Here is a 26,023-nt window from a genome sequence, read left to right on the forward strand (position 1 = left end):
TTGTCTCTACCCAGTTCTGTCTCCTGAGAAACCTCAAGTTCAAGAAACACATTTCCCTTGGAGATGAGAGGATTCTAATATTTGGGGCATCCTCTTCTTTCATTGGTCTTTGCTTAATGCAACACTGGTCCAGGCCCAATTCTTATCCAAATTGGGGGCATATTGAAGGGAGCAGAGGCACAATATTCTATACTTACACATTTCTTATTTACAAAGCATACGGATAGGAAGGACATGGAAACAGATTAATGATATGCAGTGGGTAAGCACTGAATCTGGTGATGTTGTGATACTTATTATCCTAATTATTATACTAACATTTTCTGTCCAGGACACACCATTGCCCCTACTTACAGCCCCTAATTGCATTCTTTCTGGGATGGAGTAAGGGATAATATGAGGACTGGAGAAGAGAAAGATAACTCTTTAGTGAAACCCTGGGATAAACTACTCTTTACCCCTAACATGGGTCTTCGCTCACCCTTGTCTTGTGAGATTTACCCTGTCTCATCCCCTGGTTCTTCTTCCTTTTCTGGCAATTTCCCACAATCAGATTTTCCCTTTTTGCTCTGATTCCTGCCACTATTCTCTAATCTCTCTATCCCTTACTCCTCACTATTATTTTTCAGATATACATCTAAAATGCTGATCTCTTTGACCCATATTGAAGTTTGCACCCATTTACTAGTCAGAACATGCATTGAACATGTCAGAGGTTTACTTCTTTACCTGTTTATGATTTTCTGGCTTTATGCTGGCTCCTCCTGGATAGCTGGAGACTAATATTTTATGTAACAGTGTGGAGCAGAGTGTTAGCAAGAATTGCCATGGAACACAAATGTTTCAGTTCCAGTCCTGGTTCCTCTCCGACTATTCTCTGCTAAATCCTGCCTCCCAGCTTAACTTGAAATAAACTAAACAGAATAACATGAACTTGTCTCAGTATGACAGTCTCTAGATCCATCTACATCTCTACAAATGGCACAGTTTTGACCCTTATATAGCTGAGTAATACTCCATTGTGTATATGTGCCACATCTTTATCCATTCCTCTGTTGATGGAGGCTGCTTCCATGTCCTGACTGCTGTAAAAAGTGCCGCATTGGGATGCATCTATCTTTTGGAATTATGGTTTTCTCATATAGTAGAAAATAATACAACTTTGTAAAACAACTCTGCTCCAATAAAATTTAAAAAAAGAAAAAAAAAGATGAACTTGCTTTATGAGATGGTAAAATCAAATGAACAATAAATGTTAAAGCAAATCTGAAAGGATTGCATAATTCAGTAAATACACACCACACACACACACACACACACACACACAAACACATACACACATGCAAACGTGCCCTTTAAAATGGATAGCCATTAGCAAGCACGTTATTTGACAGTGCCAGGCTTGGCTGCTGCATGCAGAAGCACTGGCTCTGAGTTAGAGGACTATGAGAGCCACAGTGAGTATTTCAGTCATTGTTCTTGAAAACTATAGTAATAATTTTACTGCATTTATGATGTGTCATATCTTTAAAATGTTCACTTTTCCTTTTCTTTCTGTTTTCCTTTGGCCTTGTCTAATGGCGTGCAGGATCTTAGTTCCCTGACCAGGGATTGAACCTGTGCCTCCTGCATTGGGAGTACGGAGTCTTAACCACTAGACCACCATTGGTAATACTGACATTTATGAAATATCAGCCTGACTTTATGGTATATAGGAGCTAATAATTCTTACAATCAAAACACACAGATAGATCTCACTCAAAGTGTTACTCTTCATCAACTAAATTTTTTAGTGAGACATCTTATTTAGAATTGAAAGAAAATGATGTATTCTATGAAAAGACTTACTGTGTTCTATGTTCTAGAAGTGTAAAAATGATCATGTTTTAGGGCAGTGAACATATTCTCTATAATAATACAGTAATAGATACATATCATTGCACATTTATTCAAATCCATAGAATGCACACCACCAAGAGTGAGCCCTCTGGTAAACCATGGACTTCAGGTGATTGTCAGTGAGGCTTCATCAGTGTAACAAATGCACCACTCTGGTGGGATAGTTGATAATGGGGTGGAAGTTATACATGTATTAGGGCAGGGACTGTATGGGAAATCTCTGAACCTTTCTCTTAATTTTATTGTGAGCCTAAAACTGCTGTAAAAAATAAAGCCTTAAAAATGATAACAATGACAGAACACGATCCTATTAAATATAAAAGATATATTTAATTTTGCTGTTTTGCGTGAGATTGATAAAAAATGAGCATTTAAGATCACTTTCTAAGAAGTGAAAGTCACTCTGTCATGTCCAACTCTTTGCAACCCTATGGACTATACAGTCCATAGAATTCTCAAGGCCAGAATACTGGAGTGGGTACCTATTCCCTTCTCCAGGGAAGGAAGTAAGAAATCCAAAGCCACCAACGAATCATATCTCGGGTCACTGAGGGTCCAGATTTTATTTCGTTGGGACCACAGTGGATCAACTTGTATGCTTCCCATTTAGTTTTTTAGTGTAGGGAATAGAAAGACATATCTCCCCTGGAAGCTGCATATCTTCAAGAAGGTAGACATTTCATTGCAGATGAGCATAAAGTCCAATTTTTTTTTTATTTTTTAATGATAATTTTGTTAAACAACTTAGTTATTTCTGTTCTTAGGTAGCGAATAAATCATAATAAAAGATGTTCATATCTTTTTAGGCCTCTACATTTTATATATCCCTACAAAAACATATTCAAACAATATACTCTTGTTTTCACGGCCTCTGGCTAGGTAGAAAACTAGTTTTTGAAGCTTTTTACTATGCCTTTGTTGTTGTTCAGTTGCTATGACATGTCTGACCCTTTGCTACTCCATGGACTGCAGCATGTCAGGCTTCTCTTCCCTCCATAATCTCCCGGAGTTTGTTCAAATTTATGTCCATTAAGTCGGTGATGCTATCAAACCATCTTGTCCTCTGCCACCCCCTTCTTCTTTTGCCTTCAATATTTCCCAACATCAGAATAATCCAATTAAACTAGAAGTTTCAGTTTGATTTTCTTTTTATTTGCTTGATAAAGCATTTGCCTTAACATGTCCATTTGGAGAAGGAAATGACACCCCACTGCAGTACTCTTGCTTGGGAAATCCCATGGGCAGAGGAGCCTGGTAGGCTAAAGTCCATGGGGTCATTAAGAGTCTGACACAACTGAGCGAATTCACTTTCACTTCTCATTTTCATGCATCGGAGAAGGAAATGGCAACCCACTCCAGTGTTTTTAACTGGAGAATCCCAGGGACGGAGGAGCCTGGTGGGCGGCTGTCTATGGGGTCGCACAGGGTTGGACACGACTGAACGACTGAAGTTACTTAGTAGCAGCAGTATCATGTCCATTAAAATATTGTTTTACTCTTTCCTTCCAAAGCCCTCACTCCTCTGAGTTTTATCTCTGGATTCTAGATTTTTTCACATCCAAGGGTCTATGTTCCTTCTACTTAAAAATGACAGAATGATTTCTGTTCATTTCCAAGACAAACCATTCAATATTACAGTAATCCAGGCCTATGCCCCAACCAGTAACGCTGAAGAAGCCAAAGTTGAAAGTTTCTATGAAGACCTATAAGCCCTTTTAGAACTAACACCCCAAAAAGATGTCCTTTTCATTATAGGGGACTGGAATTCAAAAGTAGGAAGTCAAGAAACACCTGGAGTAAGAGGCAAATTTGGCCTTGGAGCACGGAATGAAGCAGGGCAAAGGCTAATAGAGTTTTGTCAAGAGAACGCACTGGTCATAAACAACACCCTCTTCCAAAAACACAAGAGAAGACTCTACACATGGACATCACCAGATGGTCAACACCGAAATCAGATTGATTATATTCTTTGCGGCCAAAGATGGAGAAGCTATATACAATTAGCAAAAACAAGACCAGGACCTGACTGTGGCTCAGATCATGAATTCCTTATTGCGAAATTCAGACTTAAATTGAAGAAAGTAGGGAAAACCACTAGACCATTCAGATATGACCTCAATCAAATCCCTTATGATTATACAGTAGAAGTAAGAAATAGATTTAAGGGACTCGATCTGATCGATACAGTGCCTGATGAACTCTGGATGGAGGTTCGTGACGTACAGGAGACAGGGACCAAGACCATCCCCATGGAAAAGAAATGCAAAAAAGTAAAATGGCTGTCTGGGGAGGCCTTACAAATAGCTGTGAAAAGAAGAGAAACGAAATGCAAAGGAGAAAAGGAAAGATATAAGCATCTGAATGCAGAGTTCCAAAGAATAGCAAGGAGAGATAAGAAAGACTTCCTCAGTGATCAATGCAAAGAAATAGAGGAAAGCAACAGAATAGGAAAAACAAGAGATCTCTTCAAGAAAATTAGAGATTCCAAGGGAACATTTCATGGAAAGATGGGCTCGATAAAGGACAGAAATGGTATGGACCTAAATGAAGCAGCAGATATTAAGAAGAAGTGACAAGAATACACAGAAGAACTATACAAAAAGGATCTTCACGACCAAGATAGTCACAATAACGCGATCACTGACCTAGAGACAGACATCTTGGAATGTGAAGTCAAGTGGGCCTTAGAAAGCATCACTACGAACAAAGCTAGTGGTGGTGATGGAATTCCAATTGAGCTATTTCAAATCTTGAAAGATGATGCTGTGAAAATACTGCACTCAATATGCCTGCAAATTTGGAAAACTCAGCAGTGGCCACAGGACTGGAAAAGGTCAGTCTTCATTCCAATCCCAAAGAAAGGCAATGCCAAAGAATGCTCAAACTACGGCACAGTTGCACTCATCTCACATGCTAGTAAAGTCACGCTCAAAATTCTCCAAGCCAGTCTTCAGCAATATGTGAACCGTGAACTCCCAGACGTTCAAGCAGGTTTTAGAAAAGGCAGAGGCACCAGAGATCAAATTTTCAACATCCGCTGGATCATGGTGAAAGCAAGAGAGTTCCAGAAAACCATCTATTTTTATTTCATTGACTATGCCAAAGCTTTTGAGTGTGTGGATCACAATAAACTGTGGAACATTCTAAACGAGATGGGAATACCAGACCACCTGACCTGTCTCTTGAGAAACCTGTATGCAGGTCAGGAAGCAACAGTTAGAACTGGTCACGGAACAACAGACTGGTTCCAAATAGGAAAAGGAGTACCTCAAGGCTGTATATTGTCACCTTGCTTATTCAACTTCTATGCAGATTACATCATGAGGAACATTGGGCTCGAAGAAGAACAAGCTGGAATCAAGATTGCCGGGAGAAATATCAAATAACCTCAGATATGCAGATGACACTACCCTTATGGCAGAAAGTGAAGAGGAACTACAAAGCCTCTTGATGAAAGTTAAAGAGGAGAGTGATAAGGTTGGCATGAAGCTCAACATTCAGAAAACAAAGATCATGGCATCTGGTCCCATCACTTCATGGGAAATAGATGGAAAAACAGTGGAAACAGTGTCAGACTTTATTTTTTTGGGCTCCAAAATCACTGCAGATGTTGATTGCAGCCATGAAATTAAAAGACGCTTACTTCTTGGAAGGAAAGTTATGACCAACCTTGATAGTATATTAAAAAGCAGAGACATTACTTTGCCAACAAAGGTCCGTCTAGTCAAGGCAATGGTTTTTCCAGTGGTCATGTATGGATGTGAGAGTTGGACTGTGAAGAAAGCTGATCGCCGAAGAATTAATGCTTTTAAACTGTGGTGCTGGAGAAGACTCTTGAGAGTCCCTTGTACTGCAAGGAGATCCAACCAGTCCATTCTAAAGGAGATCAATCCTGGGTGTTCACTGGAAGGACTGATGCCAAAGCTGAAACTGCAATACTTTGGCCACCTCATGGGATGAGTTGACTCACTGGAAAAGACTCTGATGCTGGAAAAGGTTGGGGGCAGGAGGAGAAGGGGACGACCGAGAATGAGATGGCTGGATGGCATCACCGACTCTGTGGACATGAGTTTGAGTGAACTCGGGGAGTTGGTGATGGACAGGTAGGCCTGGCGTGCTGTGATTCATGGGGTCGCGGAGAGTCAGACACGACTGAGCGACTGAGCTGAACTGAAATGAACTGACTTTCCTCTTCTCATGGGCCCATATTACTAAGGTGTTATGTACTTTTATTTTTATATATTTAAATACATATTAAAATTTCTGAAAGCATCATTCCTAACTTCTGGTCACCATGAGAAAACTGCTGTGATACACAGTGCCAATATGATTTCAGTTACTTAGAAAAGGAACGTAATATTTAAAACAGTTGTGCAGGTGTTTTTTAGGTAAATAAAAATTTGGAATTGGTATTTTCAGAAAATGAAAAATCCCTCTTGGAAAGCTAACAATAATAATCATAATGCAAGTAACCTCTGCAATTGAAGGTACTGCACACCTGTATCTTCCATATATTTTGCACATACTGAATTATCCAACATTCATAGCAACCCTGAAATTTAGATTGCATTATCATATATTTTCACAGCTGGAGAAAATGAAATGCATAGAATCAAGGAATTTGTTAAATATACACCCTCATAGGCAGCAGATGGAGTGTGAATCTAGGCAGTGTGGCCTCAGATTCTATGCTAACTCACCTCTCAGACATGATTTAAAACCTTAATCTTCAGTTAAAGTTCATCTCTAAAAAATTCTGAATTATTCACTATTCACTGTACTCTTTAAGAATTTGTACTTTTCTCTCTGCAGATGGTTTCTATTCTTATAACACCAATCGTATGATAACTTACATAATTAGTGATCTTATCTCCAAGTACCTTAAAACGTATTAAACTTTTAGGAACAGGGAGAATGTTTTCCACATTCTTCACAATAACTCGAAATGATTTCAATTAAGTATTTAAAATGAAAGACAGAAATATAGATCAATGGAGCAAAATAGAAAGCGCAGAGATAAACCCATGCACCTATGGACACCTTATCTTTGACAAAGGAGTGAAGAACATGCAGTCGAGAAAAGGCAATATCTTTAACAAGTGGTGCTGGGAAAACTGGTCAACCACTTGTAAAAGAATGAAACTAGAACACTTTCTAACACTATACACAGAAATAAAATGAAAATGGATTAAAGATCTAAATGTAAGACCAGAAACTATAAAACTCCTAGAGGAGAACATAGAAAAAACACTCTCCGACATAAATCACAGCAGGATCCTCTATGATCCATCTCCCAGAACATTGGAAATAAAAGCAAAAATAAACAAATGGGACCTAATTAAAATTAAAAGCTTCTGTACAACAACGGAAACTATAAGCAAGATGAAAAGAAAACCTTCTGAATGGAAGAAAATAATAACAAATGAAGTAACTGACAAGGAATTAATCTCAAAAATATACAAGCAACTCCTGCAGCTCAATTCCAGAAAAATAAACAACCCAATCAAAAAATGGGCCAAAGAACTAAACAGGCATTTCTCCAAAGAAGACATACAGATGGCTAACAAACACATGAAAAGATGCTCAACATCTCATTATCAGAGAAATGCAAATCAAAACCACAATGAGGTACCATTTCACACCAGTCAGAATGGCTGCTATCCAAAAGTCTATAAGCAATAAATGCTGGAGAGGGTGTGGAGCAAAGGGAACCCTCTTACACTGTAGGTGGGAATGCAAACTAGTACAGCCACTATGGAGATCAGTGTAGAGATTCCTTAAAAAACTGGAAATAGAACCGCCAAATGACCCAGCAATTCCACTTTTGGGCATACACACAAAGAAAACCAGAATTGAAAGAGACACGTGTACCCCAATGTTCATCGCAGCACTGTTTATAATAACCAGGACGTGGAAGCAACCTAGATGCCCACCAGCAGACGAATGGATAAGAAATCTGTGGTATATATACACAACGGTGTATTATTAAGCAATTAAAAAGAATACATTTGAATCAGTTCTAATGAAGTGGATGAAACGAGTCTATTATACAGAGTGAAGTAAGCCAGAAAGAAAAATACCAATACAGTTTACTAACACATATATATGGAATTTAGAAAGATGGTAACGATAACCATGTGTGTGAAACAGCAAAAGAGACACATGTATAGAACAGTCTTTTGGACTCTGTGAGAGAGGGCGAGGGTGGGATGATTTGGAAGAGTGGCATTAAAACATGTATATTATCATATGTGAAGTGAATCGCCAGTCCAGGTTCGATGCATGATACAAGGTGCTCAGGGCTGGTGCACTGGGATGACCCAGAGGGGTGGTATGGGGAGGAAGGTGGGAGGGGGGTTCAGGATGGGGGACACATGTACATCCGGGGCAGATTCATGTCAATAGATGGCAAAACCAATACAACATTGTAAAGTAATTAGCCTCCAATTAAAATGAAAAAAATTATATTACAAAAAATGAAAGATAATTATGGAATTACGAAAGGTGAGTGGATACTGTATTACTATTTTAAAATTTTTTCAAAATATAGACTACACTAAAATGGGAAAATTGACAGCTTGTATTTTATAAAAAGGAACAAAGTCACAGAAGAAGAAAAGAAGCAAAGTCATAATAGTGCAAGTAGTAGAGACTGACTTATATAGTTCTTACTATAAGCCACATCATTCTTCATTTTATTTGCATACTAACCATGATTATGTCTAAAGTGATTTTCCCAAGATCTTGCAACTAGTAAATAGCGAATCTGCGATTTGAACCCAGACAAACTGACTCAAGAACTGTGTTCTTTACCAAGAAATATCATTTTGTTAGATTAATATTAATTGTAAATAAAATACCAAGATTAGAAAGTATAAGACAAAAGATAAAAGATACTCAGGACAATCATAAAGATGTGGTAAAAAATAAAATGTGGCTTGTAATATAATTTTACGTATAATAAAAATACATTTTTCTAACCAGGTGAGATAATACAGTAAGCTTTTTTCGCTTTGCTTGCATGTGCATTAAATTTTCTGCAATATTCTAAAACTTTATATATCATTATATCATTACGTCAAAAATTAAACTATGGAAATTATGGTAATATGTCAAAATTGCTGTAATAATTCTAAGTGAAAGTCAGAAAATACAGTGATGATGTCAATCAAACTATGTATGATATTAACAAATATCTGAAAAAGAAAAATTTTATTACTGTATAATGGAACTGCAGGATTTTTTTCAAACAATATTTTTAGGAAAGTATTCTGGAAAATTTGGACTAAAGAGAGACATGTGTAAGTAAGATCATATATTAGATTGTGCACATATTGGAAATTTTACAAGTGAAATCCATAGGTAGAAAGGTTCAGTACTTTAATGGGGTAAGTTCAGGAGTATAGTCAAGAGGGTAAATAGTAGTTTCCCAAATTATATAAACCTTAGTGTATTCTCCACACATTTCTTATATTATGACCATCAGTGAAGCTGACATCTTGAACACAAGAGGCATAGGTAAAAAGTGTCAAAGCATATTTCAACCAAGAGTCCAATGGAGTCAAGTATAATAGACACAAAAGTGAACCAAACTAAAAATGGTTTCTTCAGCAGGGATTCTAATAATATTAGCACTTAATATTGAAATAGTGCTATTTAGATTTTAGAGAACATATGAAAGATATATAATGCCTGGAATATACATGTGTATATTGACGTCGATGTGGATACAAAATCTTCTTTAAATTTTTAGGAAAACTCAGAATAAGATATGACAAGTATTTGCACTTCATTTCTTGTCCGGAGTTTAAATTTTGAAGTGTTAAAGTCATTTGCCAAGGAAAGTACTAGTTCTGGAGTTCACAATCTTGGTTGGAATAAAAAAATTTAAAGGCCATGCGTTCTGTATTCTCAAAATCCAAAAATCAAAAATGCCTTTGACCCAAGGCAGCTAACTTCTGAATCAATAGATCTGGGAGAGATTAGGACATGTATAGATTTCCAGAGATTCATATTGAATTAAAGGCATTTGGAACAAACAGAGTGTGAAACAGAAACTAGGACTTCAGAATTCAGTCCACTTGTCTTCCCAAGATGTCTATTATTTTCTTCTTTCTGCAGAGTAAACCTTTGTCAACTACATCTTATCTACAGTCATTACCATGTCAGTGAATAAGAGTGTGACTGAATTCATTCTCTTTGGCTTGACACAGGATGCGGGAAATCAGAAAGTGATATTTGGAGTCTTCTTGATCCTATACCTTGCAACATTTGGGGAAGTTTCTTATTGTAGTGATTAAGACAAGCAGGACACTTGGGAGTCCCATGTATTCCTATTCTATCTGTCCTTTGCTGATGCCTGCTTCTCTACAACCATAGCCCCCAGGTTAATTGTGGATGCCCTTTCTCAGGAGAAAACCATTTCCTACAATGAGTGCATGACCCAGGTCTTTGCAGCCCATTTCTTTGGATGCATGGAGATCTTTGTGCTCATCCTCATGTCCTTTGATCGCTACATAGCCATCTGTAAACCCTTGTGATATACAACCATCTTGAACCGGCACCTCTGTGGTGTACTGGTGATTCTAGCCTGCGTGGGGTCTTGTATTCACTCTTCAGCACAGATTTTGCTGGCTTTGAGGTTGCCCTTCTGTGGCCCCAATCTGATTGACCACTAGTTCTGTGACTTGCAACCCTTGTTGAAACTTGCCTGCATGGACACGTCTGTGATAACTTTGCATGTTGTTTCTAATAGTGGAGCCATATGCGTGGTGGGCTTCATAATCCTGTTTATCTCCTATGTTGTCATCTTGTACTCACTGAGAAATCACCGTGCAGAAGGAAGGGAAAAGCCCTTTCTACATGCATCTCCCACTTCATTGTGGTTGTCATACTTTTTGGCCCATGTATATTCATATACACACACCCACCAACCACATTTCCAAAAGACGAGATGGTGGCTGTATTTTATACAATCGGGACACCCTTGCTTAGCCCACTGATCTATACACTACAGAATGAAGAAGTGAAAAATGCCATGAAAATGTTATGGTGTAGCAAAGCATGACTTCAGTTGATAGGTGCATATACAGGAATCCTTGTGTATATTTCCTTAATGATTTAGTTCTGCTTTCTGGACAGAAGAAATAGCGTATTATTGTCCAGAAGCAAGAGTAAAGAAATACATAGATATAAAGACAGAGATACACAGCATCATTATTCTGAGAGGCTTGCAATAGAAAATAAAATCCATAACAATTCTGAACAACCTCTGATGACTCTTAATTTAATTCTATCAACATCAGACAATATTCACATGATAATTAAGTTTCCTATACAAATATTTCCTCATAGAGAAATGGACTGACAGAATGTGTGTGTGTGTGTGTGTGTGTGTGCACATTGATTCTTTTCCTAGATTTTGTTCTAGTCCTTATGAAGGTGGTCATAAGAGCTTATCCATAAGGGACTGGAACTTTACAGAATCACGGTTTCTGTCTTGACAACCTAACAATTTGAGAAGATTCTCTGAGAAAATGTTACTCTGAAATCAGTGCTGAATCCACCTCACTACTTGTCTACACTGATGACCCTCGAACTCCTATAAAAGCTGGAACTATCAGTGAAAACATAGACTATACTGAAAAACATCTGAAAATATCATGAATAATTAAGAAGATGAAGGGTTTTATATTTGGCTTAATAGGAAATAACAGCCAGCCAGTCAGTTTCCCTTCAGAGTCTTTCACATTGCTCTTCACGAAGGAGAGGGAAATAAGAGTTTGCCAGCACGAATGTGCAGAAGGGATGTAAAGGGAAGGAGAGAGGACAGAAAATGGTGCTTTATAAAGAGAGGGCATGTGAAAGGAAGTGGTCGTTTTATCCAAGTAGGAGAGAAGAAGCTTCATCTTCCTTATACTTTGAGAATCACTTCTGGGAATATGAACATTTGCAGGAAATAATGAAGTTTCAGGCTATTCCCATATCATTAAGTTTTCTCTGTTTTTTTTTTTTTTATTTTTTATTTTTTTTGGTGTACAGGAAAGAAGCATTTTTGTTCTTTTGCTTCCCTAAAGCATCTGAAAACTCAAGTTTCAGGATTCTGGGAAGAACCTGAAATTGAAAATGCTTCTCAAAATTTTATTTTATATGAGGTTATTCAAAAAATGTGTATTTGAAGATAGCTTAATATATAAATAGTTTTCACTCACCACTCCCACTACCACACCACTATATAATCTCATGATAAAGTACTGTAATGCTATTTTAGAACCTGAGCTTATAATTCCAATTCAAACTGTTTTGTGATATTTAAGTATCATTTAATACTCAAGTACTTAAGTATTGCTTTAAGGGAATCATTTCTGTCAAGTGAAGACAAAATGTTATTATGTTGCACCTAAGATTCCCAATAACTCTAATATAAAAACTAGTGACAGGAAAAGAAAGATACTTAAGACCAAAAATGATATCTGTCAGAGCTTTTAACATCATACTCACAAGCTGTAAACTTGTTATACACTCCCTACAAATAAACACTTCCCATTTTTCTAATTTTATATCTAAATTTCTGTTTTTAAAACATTTCCATTTGATCCTATGCTGTGCTGTGCTTAGTAGTTCAGTCATGTCTGACTCTTTGCAACCCCATATACTCCAGGCTCCTCTGTCCACGGGTATTTTTTAAGCAAGAGCACAGGAGTGGGTTGCCATGCCCTCCTCCAGCGTACCTCTCCAACCTAAGGATTGAAGCCAGCTCTCCTGCACTACAGGCTGATTCTTTACCAGCTGAGCCACTAGGGAAGCCCAAGAATATTGGAGTGGGTAGCTTATCCCTTCTCCAGGGGATTGTCCCAAGCCAGGAATTGAACTGGGGTCTCCTGCATTGCAGGCAGATTCCTCACCAGCTGAGCTACCAGGGACAACCTGGTCTTATAAGGATTACATAAAGTGCTACTGGTTCTTAAGTTGTTATTGTTCAATCGCTCAGTCCTGTCCGACTCTTTGTAACCCCATGTCAGGCTTCCTTGTCCTTTACTATCTCCCAGAGTTCACTTTAACTCATGTTCATTGAGTTGATGATGCCATTCAACCATCTTATGCTCTGTCACCCTCTTCTCCTCCTGCCATCACTTTTTCCCAGAATCAGAGTCTTTTCCAATGAGTCAGCTTCTTGCATCCGGTGGTCAAAGTATTGGAGCTTCAACTTTGGCATCAGTCCTTCCAATGAATATTCAGAACTGATTTCCTTTAGGACTGACTGATTTGATCTCTTTGCTGTTCCAGGAACATTCAAGAATTTTCTCCAACATCACAGTTCAAAAGCACCAAGTTTCTGGCACTCAATCTTTATGGTCCAACTCTCACATCCATACATGACTACAAGATAAACGATAGCTTTGACTACATATACCTTTGTCGTCAAAGTGACATCTCTGATTTTTAATATGCTCTCTAGATTTGTCATAGCTTTCCTTCCAAGGAACAAGCATCTTTTAATTTCATGGCTGCAGTCACAATCTGGAGTAATTTTGTCGTCCAAGAAAACAAAGTCTGTCACTGTTTCCATTTTCTCTCCATCTATTTTCCATTAAGTGATGGGATCAGATGCCATGATCTTCTTTTTTTCAATGTTGAGTTCTAAGAAAGCTTTTTCATTCTCCTCTTTCACTTTCAACAAGAGGCTCTTTAGTTCCCCTTTACTTCTTCCATTAGGCTGGTGTCATCTTAAGCAAACAAGACATAATCCAAATATAACTTTCATTCTTTTTTCTTTTGTTTATTCAAATTTAATATACTGGGGAACTTATTTACCCATGCTTGAATAAAACCTCAGAGGTATCAGCATTGCATACATGATCTGAGTCCCTCATACATTTTTGATCTTGCTTCTGGCCTCTCTCTGCCTGGATCACTATGTTCCACTCACTCTGTTATTTTGCATTTCCTCAAAAACACCATGATATTTCTTGAATTAGAGTTTTCTCTCTAGATTCTTTATCTCACTAATCCTCACATGACTGCTTCCTTCTGACCATTTTTATAACTACTCAGTTCATTGGTATTAAAATATTAATTTAGCTCATAACTTTTTTCTAAGGTAATATCAACAGAATTCTAATCAGTTTAAAAGATACATGCTAATAGAATCCTTTTCTGACTGCCCAATATGAAGTACCTTCTATGAAATAATCACAGCCTTCCATTTCCATTAACTCTATCATAACATTCACTTTCTGCCTTCTTTTTTCAGTTACTTTTAATTTTAGTGTTTGTTTCTTTTTATGCCTCAACCATCAGAATCGGGCTATTTGAAAAATATAGGCTCTTGTGTTTTATATTGAAAAATGAATACATGGGAAGGATAAATAAAAATCCCTTCTGGGTTTCCTTAGTATCTCAGCGGTAAAGAATCCACCTCCCAATGCAGGAGAAAGGGCTCCCCATCTGCGAAGGTCACACATGCCACAGAGCAAATAAGCCCATGTAGCACAACTATTGAAGCTGTGCTCTAGAGCCTGTGGGCCGAATCTATTGAGGTCCACAAGCTCTAGAATTCATGCTCTACAACAAAAGAAGTCACCACGGTGGGAAGCCCATACAGGAACTAGAGAGTAGCCCCTGCTTGCTGCTTCTAGAGAAAAACCCATAAGGCAAAGAAGACCAGCACAGTCAAAAAAAAAAAAAAAATCCCTTCCTGGAGGCTTGTCCAGTCTAGACCGGCATGGAAAGTAATAAAAGTCAGAGGATAATTATATGAAATATACTTGCTTTTGGTCATTGTTACTAAAAAAATGAAAACAGAGACGTAGAGAATAATGGCGAGAATATAAGAACCATTGAATAGAGCCACAGAGGAAGGCTCTCTAAAGTAATGACAGTTCATCTGGTACCAGAAGTTGGAGAGAAGTAGTCACCTAAGTAGGATGAAGGCTTGTTTTGATAGAGAAACAAAATCTTTCATAAATCTAAGAAGTGAAGTGAAATGAAGTCACTCAGTGGTGTCAGACTCTTCGCGATCCCATGGACTGCAGACTAGCAGGCTCCTCTGTCCATGGGATTTTCCAGGCAAGAGTACTGGAGTGGGTTGCCATTTTCTTCTCCAGAGGATCTTCCTGACTCAGGGATCGAATGCAGGTTTCCCACATTGAAGGCAGATGCTTTACCGTCTGAGCTGCCAGGGAAGTCCTGAGGACAAATGACAAATCTCAGGATGTCTTATGCACACCGAGGGGTTGGGTGAGGCACTCAAGATGTGATTGGAGGTTTAGAGGAAGTAGAAGGATTAACCAGAAAATTCTGGTAAAAAAAAAAAAAAAAGAGATTCTAAATAATCGATAAACAAAAAATAAAACGGTTGATTAAGATTTTAAAACTGTACACTGCACTTTCAAAAGTCAGGGGGTCACTAAGAATGAGTCCTAGAAAAACATCTAAATTTGATAGTAAACTTTGGTTATAAAAATTTCACTTTTTCACAAAATATAATCTTTCAGAAAACATTCCTATCTGGAAGTAGTTCTGCTGAGAGATGGCTATACTTTCTAATTTCTTTTTTTTTCTTTTTTTAAAATTTAATTCAAATTTTTATTGGAGGCTAATTACTGTACAATATTATATTGGTTGGTTTTGCCATACATTGACGTGAATCCACCCCGGATGTACATGTGTTCCCCTTCTTGAACCCCCCTCCCACCTCCATCTGCTCCTTATCCTCCCTCTAGGTCATCCCCGTGCACTAGCCCCGAGCATCCTGTATGATGCGTTGAATCTGGAATGATTCGTTTCACATATGATAATATACATGTTTCAATGCCATTCTCCCAAATCATCACACACTCATCCTTTCCCAAAGAGTCCCAAAGATTTTTCTATACACCTGTGTCTATTTTGCTGTCTCGTATACAGGGTTATCCAGAGAAGGCAATGGCAAGCCACTCCAGTACTCTTGCCTAGAAAATCACATGGAGAAAGGAGTCTGGTGGGCTTCCGTCCATGGGGTCGCTACTAGTCAGACACGACTGAGCGACTTCACTTTCACTTTTCACTTTCACATATTGGAGAAGGAAATGGCAGCCCACTTCAGTGTTCTTGGCTGGAGAATCCCTGGGATGGGGGAGCCAGGTGGGCTTCCGTCAATGGGGTCACACAGAGTCGGACACGACTGAAGTGACTTAGTAGCAGCCGCAGCATACAGGGTTATCATTACCATCTTTCTAAATTCCATATATATGTGTTAGTATACTGTATTGGTGTTTTTCTTTCTGGCTTACTTCACTCTGTATAATAGGCTCCAGGTTCATCCACCTCATTAGAACTGATTCAAATGCATTCTTTTTAATGGCTGAGTAATACTCCGTTGTGTATATGTACCAAAGCTTTCTTATTCATTCATCTGCAGATGGACATCTAGGTTGCTTCCATGTCCTGGCTATTATAAACAGTGCTGCAATGAACATTGGAGTACATGTGTCTCTTTCAATTCTGGTTTCCTCGGTGTGTATGTCCAGGAGTGCGATGGCTGAATCATATGGCAGTTCTATTTCCAGTTTTTTAAGGAATCTCCACACTGTTCTCCATAGTGGCTGTACTAGTTTGCATTCCCACCAACAGGGTAAGAGGGTTCCCTTTTCTCCACACCCTATCCAGCATGTACTGTTTGTAGACTTTTGGTTAGCAGCCATTCTGACTGGCGTGAAATGGTATCTCATTGTGGTTTTGATTTGCATTTCTTTGATTATGAGGGATGTTGAGCATTTTTTCATGTGTTTGTCAGCCATCTGTATGTCTTCTTTGGAGAAATGCCTGTTTAGTTCTTTGGCCCATTTTTTGATTGGGTCGTTTATTTTTCTGGAATTGAGCTGCAGTAGCTACTTGTATGTTTTGAAGATTAATTCTTTGTCAGTTGTTTCATTTGCTATTATTTTCTCCCATTCTGAAGGCTGTCTTTTCACCTTGCTTATAGTTTCCTTTGCTGTGAAGAAGCTTTTAATTGTAATTAGGTCCCATTTGTTTATTTTTGCTTTTACTTCTAATATTCTGGGAGGTGAGTCATTTTTAATAATGAAGTTTGTTCTGATAATGATGTACTGATAATGATAGTTTGTTGTCCAGCTTTGTGATAGAACTATCAAATCCATTTGGAATTATGTTAATGAAAATGAATTAAAAATAAGAATAACAGCGAAAAATTTGACAATTTTGTTGTAATGAACTTTTCCATCAATTCTCCTTTCTTATGCTATTTCTTTTTAAATAATTGCATTTATTTGCATCTAACCTAAAATCTTACCAACTCAAGGTTCATTCACAAGAGGTAACTTTAGGGAGTCCAAGAACCAAGAGAAATTATTCCAAGTTGATTTTTTTTTCTTTTCTTTTTTTTTTTCACAGTTCAGAAATGATGTATGGGATATAGATTAAATAAACATCATTTATTACTGCTTAGTCAAATTTGCATGATTAAAATTTTTATTGCTTTCAGAGAGAGATTTAAAAGAGACATCCAATATTTATGTTCTTAATGAAGAAATAAACTTTTTGATTTTCTAGGCAAGAATACTGGAGCGGGTTGCCATTTCCTTCTCCACTTCTGGTTTACCAAAGGATTTACCTTCTCTCTAATTAGGGATGATTGCTAAAAGTCGCCCAAGTACTGCTGCTGCTGCTGCTAAGTCACTTCAGTCATGTCCGACTCTGTGTGACCCCATAGACAGCAGCCCACCAGGCTCCCCTGTCCCTGGGATTCTCCAGGCAAGAACACTGGAGTGGGTTGCCATTTCCTTCTCCAATGTGTGAAAATGAAAGTAAAGTCTCTCAGTCGTGTCTGACTCTTAGCGACCCCATGGACTGCAGCCTACCAGGCTCCTCCATCCATGGGATTTTCTAGGCAATAGTACTGGAGTGGCTTGCCAATGCCTTCTCCGTTGCCCAAGTACAGTGGTTACCAAATCATTTAGATCCAGTTGATTGTAGTGTGAAGTCAAAGTAGAAACATTTTTCTTTCAGTTCTTAGAAATTACATTATGCAGGTACTGTTCATCTTGGGGAGATGAACCTGGACTATAAGAGTTCAGTGCCTGTTTGTGCAGCTGTGAAATGGAACAGACCTACATCATTCTTTCTGACCCCTTGAGGCTGATTCTCCTCTGATGGTGGTGTTAATCCCTAACCAAGTGAATTTCCACCCACCTACTTTAATAAAAATTTTCCCTGGGGCAAGGACATAACTGGGGCCAATCAGTAATCAACTGTGCAGGCAGAAATGTAGACCACAACATTAAATGTTCAATCATTTATTCCTGCACTGTTATCTCAATAACAGAATGGACAGAATGGACACTCATGATGTCATCTAGCAGAGTCATATACATCTTAGAATGCATTCCCCCTCCTCCTTTTGGAACTGGCTTTGTCTTTTATTTGATGGTATTAAATTGATATCCTTGAGTAGTTTCACAACAAAAGTGGAAAGCAAGATTTGGTTCCTCAAAATAATTCCTAAGTATCAAGATTCTCTACTCAGATATCTGACTTACATTGCCTCCTAGATTTCCAATAGATACTTCTTAATTTGCAGTTGCCTATTTTTTTCTGCTTATTTCTCAATCATAATTATTTTAGCAACTCCTCCACCTAGCTCGAGATTTCTTGCAGACTCCCATTCATTAGCTTGATACTATCAGGGGAGTTTGTAAATTCCTTGGTTTTGTCTTCCCATAGCAAAGATTTGAAATGACAGACAGACCAGTGTTACAACTCTGTGTTACCGTTCAGTTTTCTTTGGCAAGCAAAGGAAAATACACCCTCGAGGAGTGGGGATGGGGCAACTCAAAAGACGTGAAGAGAAGAGACAAGAGGCTAGAGGCTCAAATTTGGCTCCTCTATTTATGTTTGTGCTCTTGAACCTGAGACTGCCCTATGTAAACCGGGCTAGCCAGGAGGGCTGTTTGCTTCACCTGAAGTTCTCACTCTGGTCCTTGGACCTTACTGTGTTCTATTTTTACAAGTTTTTTCCTTTCTTTGTCTTTTAGCCACTGTTAGTTTGGACTCATTTTTCCTATTCTAACTACCTAATAATACCATTTCAATGTTTTCTTATGCCCTGCTCTGTGTGTTCGTTGCTTGGCCGTGTCTGATTCTTTAAGACCCATGGACTTAGGCTGCCAGGTTCCTCTGTTCATGGAATTCCCAGGCAAGAATACTGGAGTGTATTGTATTTCCTTCTCCAGGGAATCTTCCTGACCCAGGGATCAAACCCGGGTCTCCTGGTTTGAAAAGGCAGATTCTTTACTATCTGAGTCACCAGGGAAGCCCCCAAAGCCAAGTAACCATGGACTGTAGCCAACCAGGCTCCTCTGTTTATGGAATTCTCCAGGCCATGATACTTGAGTGGGTAGAAGTTCCCTTCTCCAGAGGATCTTCCCAACTCAGGGATCAAACTCAGATCTCCTGCATTGCAGGTGGATTCTTTACTAACTGAGCCATGATTTGCTTTTATAATCCCATAATTTGCTTTATTCAGTTAAGTTGAGTTGCTCAGTCATGTCCGACTCTTTGAGACCCCATGGACTGTAGCACAGCAGGCCTCCCTGTTCGTCACAAACTCCTGGATCTTACTCAAACTCATATCCATTGAGTTGGTGATGAAATCCAACAATCTCATCCTCTGTCATCCCCTTCTCCTCCCACCTTCAATCTTTCCCAGCATCAGGGTATTTTCAAACGAGCCAGCTTTTCACATCAGGTAGTCAAATATTGGAGTTTCAGTATCAACATCAGTCCTTCCAATGAACACCCAGGACTAATCTCCTCTAGCATGGACTGGTTGGATCTCCTTGCAGTCCAAAGGACTCTCAAGAGTCTTCTCCAACACCACAGGTCAAAAGTATCAATTCTTTGGTGCTCAGATTTCTTTATAGTCCAACTCTCACATTCATACATGACTACTGGAAAAACTATAGCCTTGACAAGATGGACGTTTGTTGGCAATGCAATGTCTTTGCTTTTTAATATGCTGTCTAGGTTGATCATAACTTTCTTTCCAAGGGGTAAGCGTCTTTTAATTTCATGGCTGCAACCTTATGGATTGTAGCCCACCAGCCTCCTCTGTCTATGGAATTTTCCAGGCAAGAATACTGAAGTGGGTTGCCATTCTCTTCTCCAGGGGATCTTCCTGACCCAGGGATCGAGCCCTGGTCTCCTGCATTGAAGGCAGATTCTTTACCGTCTGATCCACCAAAGAAAGCCCTCATTATAAGAATAGTTAGCAACAAATATTTGAGATAAAATCAAGAATAAATAGTGTTCTGGGGGTTTCTCTTAGGGAAGTAATAATAGCTTTCTGCCAGATTTAAGTTGTTTTGAAATCTGTAGATACAGAAGATGGAAAAGTATAAGGAATGAGAACAAGTGAGAAGGAAAGAAGAATGGTAAAAGTAGTCATTTTCTTAAACCTATAGTGAGAAGACGATCCTGTGCTTTATATTTTGGGAACTTCTTCTAGCTGTGTGAATATTTAGGCAAAGGCATGGGTAATCAAGGAACCTAGCCTCATACTCTCAGGAGAGCTCAGCTTCCTATGATCCAATGTGTTTGAGGATTTCAGTGAGCACAGAAACTTGTCTTGTTCTAAACTCTATGATTATGGGGTAGGGTCGTGGTTGGATTTGCGGACATTTGTGGCAATTGATGCTCTGTTTTTCCTTTAAGTTTGTTACATTCAGCAAGTAGAGAAAGACAGCAGTTGGGAAAGTTCTGGGAATCTGAGCCTCCATGCATCTTCTTTGTGTTCACATTTTTTATGCAAGTTGAGGTATACGTAATGAAAGTGTTAGTCACTCAGTTGTGTCCTACTCTTTGCTACTCCAGGGACTGTCGCCAGCCAGGCTCCTCTCTCCATGGAATTCTCCAGGCAAGAATGTTAGAGTGTGTAGCCATTCCCTTCTCCAGGGGATCTTCCTGACCCAGGGATTGAGCTGGTGTCTCCCACGTTCTTCCACAGACAGAGGAGCTTGGCAGGCTATAGTCCATGGGGTGGCAAAGAGTCAGACAGGACTGAGTTTGAGGTATATGTATGTATTTATCTTTGCAAGGGCAAAATTGTCCAAGATGAGTGGCAGTCGTGAAAGCTGTGAGAATTAAATAGCTAAAAGAAAATTATGATCTCTTAAATAATTAATTAAATAGGAAAATAAATTGAAATTTTTATGTGAATATTTAGAGTTTGTTGGCTATATATGGAGAAATCTGTTGTTGCCTTTTTGAGCTAAGAAATGCCCTCAAAAATTTAAATCATTTTAAAATTGGTAAAAATATTAGTGGTTAGAGTATCTCAAAATTGTAATCATGTGAGAGTTTGATTTTTTTTTTTGTTTTTTTTGTTTAACGGTGGTTTCAACCAAGAAAGTCCTCAGTGTGAAAATGGGGAAAATTTTACTTCATTCACTTTTACTTCATGAGAGAAGACAAAATAACCTGTAAAAATACATTGAAAAATCCAAGTCCCCAACAATGCCTTTACTGTTCTTTTTTTTTTTTTAATTTTTTTTATTTTACAATATTATATTGGTTTCTAACATGTATAACAGCAACACAAGTAACTTTTAAGAACTTTAATTCATTTAAAATTATTTAATTAATTTAAGTCAGGGATCCTTCATGAAAAAACAGAACAATAAAAGCACTCTGGAAATTCTTCACTTGGATAGTGGTAAATTAAACAGAAAACAAAAACAGAATATCTTCTGGGCCAGCTTGAAGTATCAGGAGGAGGAAATTTCCCCAAATATACAATAGCATATATGGTAAATCATAGTTTTAAAAATGAAGACATGGTAAATGATAGAGAGTATAAAAGAAAGGATGTTAAAGAAAATAAGGTAGCTAAGGTCATTGATCCAGTTTACATCCAGCCAGCCTTAGACAACTAAGATGGGAACAGAAATGCCAAAATACATTGAAATTGTAGGCCCTGAGGTCAGAGTTCACCAGAGCTAACATCAAAATGACCAAAAGCCAACTACTGAAGACTTCTAATCTAATCTGAAGTCACTCAAATCTGAGGGCACACTTTACTACAGACTATTTATGATCCAATTGGGGGAAGGAGCTCTGCTCACATGTTCCCAGAAGGCTGCGGAACCACATAATGTTCCTCAAATCTGGTTCAGATGATCACCCATGATGAGTTAGCTTCACTACATACCACTGATACTACAGTGGTCTCCCTACACTCTCAGATGGCCCAGCATCCTTCTCTGACACCACACAGCAAGAATGGCAATCTTGGTAGTTGTCAGTTCTTCAGTCCTATTTCAGTAGCTGGAAACACCTGGCCAATTATGTTACAGAATGCCCTGGTGAGAACCAACGCAGAAAGATCATTCTCGAAACAAAGTGGTACCCAGAGCATCCGCCATTCTCAGTTAGTTCCATGAAGAACTTATCTTCCCTCCATCAAAAGCCCATGCATTTTTAATCTGATTCATCCTGTATCCTAAGTTTTCCTTCTCTTCCTGTTCAGTTGTGATAAATCTTTCCCAGCACCTTATTAGAGGAATTCACAGAGAACCCTGCCAATAATCATCATTGCACAAAAATCTCCAAAACAAACAAAAAAGTAATTTTTAGAGATAAATATCATATATTTTAAAAGATTTTCAGTGTGTGTGTGTGTGTGTGTGTGTGTCTGTGTCTGTGTGCATGCACAGAGTTCAGTGCAGTTCAGTTGCTCAGTCGCGTCTGACTCTTTGCGAACCCATGGACTGCAGCACACCAGGCCTCCCTGTCCATCACCAGCTCCCAGAGTTTACTCAAACTCATGGCCATTGAGTCAGTGGTACCATTCCACCACCTCAATCCTTCCCAGTATCAGGGTCTTTTCCACTGAGTCAGTTCTTTGCATCAGGTGGCCAAAATATTGGAGTTTCAGCTTCAATATCAGTCCTTTCAATGAACATTCAGGACTTATTTCTTTTAGGATGGACTGATTGGATCTCCTTGCAGTCCAAGGGACTCTCAAGTCTTCTCCAACACCAGACTTCAAAAGCATCAGTTTTTCAGCACTCAGCTTTCCTTATAATTAAACTCTCACATCCATACATGGAAAAACCATAGCCTTGAAGAGATGGACCTTAGTTTGCAAAGTAATGTCTCTGTTTTTTAACATGCTGTCTAGGTTGGTCACAACTTTTCTTCAAGGAGTAAGATTCTTTTTATTTCATGGCTGCAGTCACCATCTGCAGTGATTTTGGAGACCGAGAAAATAAAGTCAGCCACTGTTTCCACTGTTTCCCCATATATTTCCCATGAAGTGATGGGACCAGATGCCATGATCTTAGTTTCCTGAATTTTGAGCTTTAGCCAACTTTTTCACTCTCCTCTTTCACTTTCATCAAGAGACTCTTTAGTTCTTCTTCAATTTCTGCTATAAAGGTGGTGTCATCTGCATATCTGAGGTTAATGATATTTCTCCAGACAATCTTGATTCCTGTTTGTTCTTCATTCAGCCCAGTGTTTCTTATGATGTACTCTGCATAGAAATCAAATAAGCAGGCCCTTGATGTACTCCTTTTCCTATTTGGAACCAGTCTGTTGTTCCATGTCTAGTTCTAACTGTTGCTTCCTGACCTACATACATGTTTCTGAAGAGGCAGATCCGGTGGTCTGGTAGTCCCATCTCTTTCAGAAGTTTCCACAGTTTCTTGTGATCCACACAGTCAAAGGCTTTGGCATAGTCAATAAAGCAGAAATAGATGTTTTTCTTGAATTCTCTTGCTTTTTTGATAATCCAGTAGATGTTGGGAATTTGATCTCTGTTTCCTCTGCCTTTTCTAAAACCTGCTTGAACATCTGGAAGTTCACTGTTCACATATTGCTGAAGCCTGGCTTGGAGAATTTTGAGCATTACTTTCCTAGCCTGAGATGAGTGCAATTGTGTGGTAGTTTGAACATTCTTTGGCATTGCCTTTCTTTGGGATTGGAATTAAAACTGACATTTTCCAGTCCTGTGGCCACGACTGAGTTTTCCAAATTTGCTGGCATATTGAGTGCAGCACTTTCACAGCACCATCTTTCAAGATTTGAATTAGCTCAACTGGAATTTCATCACCTCCACTAGCTTTGTTCATAGTGATGCTTTCTAAGACCTACTTGACTTCACATTCCAGGATGTCTGGCTCTAGGTGTGTGATCACCTATATTATATGGATAATGAAGATATATTTTGTAGCGTTCTTCTCTGCATTCTTGCCACCTCTTCTTAATATCTTCTGCTTTTGTTAGGTCCATACCATTTCTGTCCTTTATCGAGCCCATCTTTGCATGAACTGTTCCCTTGGTATCTCTAATTTTCTTGAAGAGATCTCTAGTCTTTCCCACTCTATTGTTTTCCTCTATTTCTTTACATTGATCACTGAGGAAGGCTTTTTTTTTTTTTTCTTTCCTTGTTATTCTTTGGAACTCTGCATTCAAATGGGTATATCTTTCCTTTTCTCCTTTGCTTTTGACTTCTCTTCTTTTTGTAAGTTATTTGTAAGGTCTCCTTGGACCGCCATTTTGCCTTTTTGCATTTCTTTTTCTTGAGGATGATCTTGCTCCCTGTCTCCTGTACAATGTCATGAACTTCCATCCATGGTTCATCAGACACTCTGTCTATCAGATCTAGTCCCTTAAATCTATTTCTTACTTCCACTGTATAAATTATTAGAGATTTGATTTAGGTCATACCTGAATGGTCTAGTGGTTTTCCCTACTTTCTTCAATTTAAGTCTGAATTTGGCAATAAGGAGTTCATGATCTGAGCCACAGTCAGTTGTTGGTCTTGTTTTTGCTGACTGTATAGAGCTTCTCCTTTTTTGGCTGCAAAGAGTATAATCAATCTGATGTCAGTGATGTCCATGTGTAGATTCTTCTTGTGTTGCTGGAAGAGGGTGTTTTCTATGACCAGTGCGTTCTCTTGGCAAAACTCTATTAGCCTTTGCCCTGCTTCATTCCGTGCTCCAAGGCCAAATTTGCCCATTACTCCAGGTGTTTCTTGACTTCCTGCTTTTTCATTCCAATCCCCTATGACGAAAAGGACATATATTTTTGGTGTTCTAAAAGATCTTTTAGGTCTTCATAGAACCGTTCAACTTCAGCTTTTTAAGCATGCACACCCACCCGATTGAATATCACTAAATTGTGAAAGTCCTATTGGGTAATTTTGCTAATTAATTTGCAGCAAGAAACTGAAGTGAAAAAAATGAAATGAATAAGGAAATATTGTCTCTTAGTCACACCTAAAATGTTCACCAATATTTGAGAGTAAATATGTTATCTTAGGGCTTCCTGGGAGCACAGTAATAAAGAATCTGCCTGCTTATGAAGGCGACAAAAGAGACGTGGTTTTGAGGCCTGGGTCAGGAGATTCCCTGAGTTAGGACATGGCAACCCACTCTAGTATTCTTCTCTCGAGAATTCCATGGACAGAGGAGTTTGGTGGACTAGAGTCCATGGAGCCAAAAAGAGTCAGAGATGACTGAGAGACTGAGCACACATACATGTGTGTAATAACAATGAATCTGAATCTTGTGACTGAGTTGTAATAGCATCATTATGGAGATTGTACATGACAGTAAATTACACAGTCATATTCCAGAGGGGCAGAGAGGTCATAAATGACACTAATGTCAGCGTTTAGTTCTTCTATCTTTCAAATGCTGAATTATAAGTTGATAAAATTTTTGGCTGAAGACCAGGCATGAATCTATACTTCAGAACTTACCTATTTAACAATCTTTTGAAAAATACTTAAATTTGAGAAATAAGTGGCTACACATTGAAAAGGTACCCTTAGGTGCCATGTATGCAAACAATGAAAACTTCACAAAGGGACACACAGTCTTAATGTGAAGATGTCCCTATGCCCATGCTCCGAGTGACAGGAAGTGGGAGAAGAGTGATCTTAGGAAGATACTCTGGGTAAAAGCAGAGAGTTGGCTTGAACTTTCAAATGGGGAGAAAGGAAACGGGCCTCGGTCTCCATCCCTGACTGCAGGGCACTAGAGACAGAGGCACCATTCAAGATAGCTGATGTAATGTCTTCAGAGAACATTTTATTACGTTGGGGGAATTGCAGCTTGCT

General features: G+C 38.6%; 2 pseudogenes; one reads left to right on the forward strand and one right to left on the reverse strand.

The window, feature by feature from the left end:
• LOC129557401 (frizzled-3-like) overlaps window positions 1-26,023 on the reverse strand; it is a 929,688-nt pseudogene that overhangs the window by 556,609 nt on the left and 347,056 nt on the right.
• On the forward strand, window positions 10,062-10,966 carry LOC129557403 (olfactory receptor 4C11-like; annotated as a pseudogene).

The sequence above is a fragment of the Moschus berezovskii genome, chromosome 26, assembly GCF_049115385.1.
Source record: "Moschus berezovskii isolate FMDL1 chromosome 26, NW_MosBer_1.0, whole genome shotgun sequence".
Classification (NCBI taxonomy): domain Eukaryota; kingdom Metazoa; phylum Chordata; class Mammalia; order Artiodactyla; family Moschidae; genus Moschus; species Moschus berezovskii.